The sequence below is a fragment of the Aplysia californica genome, unplaced genomic scaffold (assembly GCF_000002075.1).
Source record: "Aplysia californica isolate F4 #8 unplaced genomic scaffold, AplCal3.0 scaffold00386, whole genome shotgun sequence".
Lineage (NCBI taxonomy): Eukaryota > Metazoa > Mollusca > Gastropoda > Aplysiida > Aplysiidae > Aplysia > Aplysia californica.
Window position 1 is genome coordinate 725,242 of NW_004797656.1, and position 4,605 is coordinate 729,846.

At 42.1% G+C, this 4,605-nt stretch overlaps 1 protein-coding gene across 1 annotated transcript in view; it reads right to left on the reverse strand.

Moving 5' to 3' along the window:
- LOC101851427 (multidrug resistance-associated protein 1) overlaps window positions 1-4,605 on the reverse strand; it is a gene marked incomplete at its 5' end in the record, with an annotated part of 10,657 nt that overhangs the window by 467 nt on the left and 5,585 nt on the right.

Here is a 4,605-nt window from a genome sequence, read left to right on the forward strand (position 1 = left end):
TATCTGTGTCACAATCTTAGGGCGATAGGGTTTGGATCCTTGCGGGGTTTTTATGCCATCGATTTGTTCATTTGAATGAAACATAATTAAGTTCTCGGCCCCCGTTCTGCCGGAGCAAGACGTTACTATGCAATCCAAACAGCTGACAAAGCATATTATGATGTATTCTTTGGACAGAAAATTTGAAAGTCAAACTCAGTAAAGAGGTTACTTTTGACCTTGAAGTCCATGCGGCTATCAGCACGTCATTGGGCTGTCTTGCTATTTCTACAACGCGAAATCCCAACCCCCCCCTCATCCCCTTTTTCATCTCTCGTTTGATCCAGCTTAGTCATTTTTCTTCATTGAATTTTTATTTTTGACCGTGGGTCTCTGTAAAATTTATCGTCTGCCACTTTGTCTTTGAACCTTCAGCTGTAATATCCGGGGTTTCTTTTTAAATGTTTTCTGACCGCTATGAAGCTGTTGGTTACGAACTCGATTTGCCCACGGAATAAAATATGCCCCGCCTTCGAAATAACCAACGCTGTGTGTTGGACGCCATCACCACTACCACTCTCACGGTCATAACAACGACGGCGACGACAATGATAACAACGACAACAATTCTCCAATATATTTGTATGGCATGTTCATGCTATCTTATTTTTCTTATCTTGAATCCTTACAATTATTTTTTACTCCCGACTTTCTTTTAAGAATCTCCTTGATTAACTCTTGCTTAGTTTGTGCGGGCGCGAGTGAGCATGATATTCCTATGATATTCCATAAACATCGTTGACTGAACGCATTTTGCCGCATCGAGGCTGTGTGTTAGAACGGGTATTACTCTTACTGCATAAGCCATTGTTATCCTTGGGGTGTCCAGGGACAGACATGCGTGACGTCCACTACTCTCTGCCTTGTGTACCCGACGGTATGGGGAGAGAGTACGTAGTGGCGTCGGTAGTCTAAGTCTAGTGGTTAGGCTACCGGACTCGTAATCGTCAGATTGCAGGTTCGTGGGTGCGAGCCTCAGCTCAGTCCAACGTTGAGTCCTTGGGAAAGGCACTTTACACGATTTTTCAATTTGGCTCTGTTCTTAAGGAGATGGACGTTAAACTCGGAAGTCCAGCCTCTTAAATGACCTAACAGTGTTAATAGGGATGTTAAACCTATACCATTTTTCAGAGAGTAAGTAAGCATTGTTATCCTTGAATGAGCCCAGAATGACACTGTTCTCTGATTTTATCTTGGTTAATTTCGTTGACTCTGAACATGACTTTCCAATAATACTGTACTTTCAAAAGGATTTTTCAAAGCAATTCTGCTGAACACAGCCAGCTGTCCAGTCTAACTAGGTCACTGACCCACCTGGCGTTCACGAGCTATTTATGCGCCCAGAGACGAACGTGTGATGAGAAACGGAAGATTGAAGGTGCCATGAAACTGCCACGAGGAAATTCTAAATTGAATATAATTTGTCATAACGCCCCAGACTTCCCACACGGCCTGACTAGATTCTCTCGTTTATTGGGAGCTTTCACAAGTACAGCAGTCTCTGCAAATAACTCATGTGTCCCTTCATGAATTTATACCCCCACTATCTGTCGTTCGAGAGACAGTGATCCGTGTTATCCTGTCTTGTTGGACAAATCTAACTGTGGGTGGCTGGGTAGTGACTGGTCTGTTATATTGGCCCCCCGTCCCCTTAACGTTCAGTTTGTTTTCTGTCCGTCGTTGTGCCCGTTCTTAGAACCGAAAACTGTCATGGTGTCGTCCTTTTAAACGTGTGGGTCCGAACTCATGCCTCAGCTTATAATGATCTGATGCTTTTAACTAAATTCTCCCTTTTAAACACCAAAATGATCAATTAAGAGGAACGATTAATCCAAGCGGATGGAGAGCACTGAAAATCCACAATTTACCTTCGCACTAAAATGCCCTACTACTAGGGATTCGAAATAGGGTCACACTCGCCATCGTTCGGCGTAATATAAACTGAACAATCGGCACTCCCGTGAAGATGTTTATATCTCACAGTTTTCTGTGTGGGGGTCCTGACGGCAAAAGGGATCGTGACTCAAAATACAGCTGAACCCATACACGATTTGACTCATTTGACATACTAATCACAATGATTTGAAAACCCGAGCTAAGTGAATGCAAAGTCGACGGCAAAGTTCAAAATTCATTTAAAAAAACTTAATGAAATGCTACCTTAATAGTTAGACCTTTTTATTTAAAGTACCCTTACGTCCTTAATGTGCCGCGCATATCATCCTCCATCGTGCTGCCTTGATACATGTATCATGAATGTCTGATTATGTGTTGGCTGTAATCTAAAGAGCGTTTGAGTGCACTTACATTCTTGTGTGAATGGCTCCGTGATCATGTGATTGATGTAAAGCGCTCAGAGCTTATATTCGAATGAGATAGAGCGCTATATAAAAGCATAATAATAATAATAGAATAATAATAATAATAATAATAATAATAATAATAATAATAATAATAATAATAATTATTATTATTGTTATTATTATTACTTACATGCTCATGTCTTTCTGTGTTAAGATAACGGTATTGTAAAGCAACAAAAAGCTGTTGTATTGCATGGAAGTGGTGCTATAGAAAGTACCTGCATTATGATTGTTATTTTTACGACGCTGGAGCAATGAACAATGCTACACAGAGCTGATATTGAAGGGTCAGCTCTTAAAAGAGTTAAAATGTCAGCATTTAGAAAACCCACAACACCATTGCATTTGCAGCTAAATTGGCTCCCTGTTACAGCTCGCTTTAGATGGACACATTTGTAATTAACCCTCTACTTAAAGCGATTTCTCTTGTCTTGGCAGGGGTGGTTCAATTCACACTAGTATTTAAATATTTGATGTGCCCTTTTATTTGATCCCCAACCGACGCTGTGCATTACACTCTAAGCGACGGTGGTCATGCCCTATTAAATATGGTCCAATGAGCGACTTTAGACTTATAGTTTACTCAAAGAAACGTCGTTGTTTCCGCTCTTGATAATAATTAGTACCACTTATCAAAGGCAAATGGCTTATACAAATATGCATAGATCTACCAAGAAATATAGTGAAATATCTGGATGGCCAACATCAAAGTCAACCAACTATTCATACGGTCCAGTGCTGTAAACATAGCTTCTTTCTCTCTATCTTTGGACCCTTTCATAACTTATTACAGTTTATTTTTCTCACCCGGGAAATATACATGTACTCTTTAACTTATAATATAAACTTACCACTGTTATAAACTTTCTGCTATAGAGACCTTACATTGTGTGGTTTGGTATGTAACTTTAGTACCTATTTCGGGATACCCTCTTGAGTTTCGTTGCCACATCGCCATTAGCAGCATGCATTTGGTGCATTTTTATTCTTCAATGAGCAGAGCAACCAACCAGCCAACCAACCAAACAGGAAAATATTATTAATTACCAAAAAACCCATAACATGCAAACAAACAAAAACTAGAAAACATTAACCCCCCCTCCCTCGGGGGACACTCTGTTAGCTTAGTTGGTATTGTGCTGGACTACAGAGTGGATGGCCCAGGTTCAAATCCCAGACTGTGAGTTCTTGAAATCGGATCATTTTGAGGAGTTTTCAAGGCTCGCAACCCTCTTGGCTCGGTCCTGTCGGAGATGAACGTGCGTTAAACAAATAACGTTAAATAACTTAAGTGTTGATAGGGGTATTAAACCCATACACTTATATACACTTACACGATTCTCAACTCAAGACAAACCCCGCTGAATGAAATAAAATGTGGAAAAATACAATACTTTGGTCACTTAAAACGACAAGCCACAATTGTAAAAGAGGTGCTTGAAGGAAAGATGTGGGGCAGGAGAGCCAGGGGAAGACAAGAGTAACATGGATGGACAACATTAAAACATGGACTGGCCTGGGTAGTATAGCAGAATGTGCAACAGCAGCTCTCGACCGCGAAAGATGGAGGGTCAATACCCGAGAGTAAACTCTCTGGTCATTACACGTCAACCTCTGAGTCAGAGTTGACACCTCCAGGTACCAGGTACACTTACAAAAAAAAAAGGCCCTGACATTTCTTTACGATCATGTCTCTCCCCCCTCAGCCCCCCCCCCCCCCTCCCACCCCCCCTCCCCTTCCTCGCCTCCCTCTCCCCCCCCCCCTCATCTCACCACCTTCAGTCCACCCCCATCTCAACACCATCCCCCCCCCTCAGCCCTTTCCCCCATCCCACCCCCCCTCCTCAGGGTAGGGCTACTGACTGAAATGTCTTTAGGCCATTCCCCCCAAAAAGGGGTGGGGGTATTATAAATTAACGCGTTCTTAAGCACAGTGGAATCGTGAATGGGCTGTTTTATCAATGTTATGCTCATACTCTGCCGGAACAACACAGAGGCAACTGCTACTTTTTCTTTCCCCATCCTTATTGTCGTCATTTTTCTTCTATTTCCTTTGTATTTTTTGTCACTCTGTTGCGAACTACTATTTCCGGGGTGCATTGATAGTCGCCTGACATTTCTTCATCAACATGTGTCTCTCTCTCTCTCTCGCCCCCCTCCCCCCCGCCACCACCCCTGACATTTCTTCATCATCATGAATGTG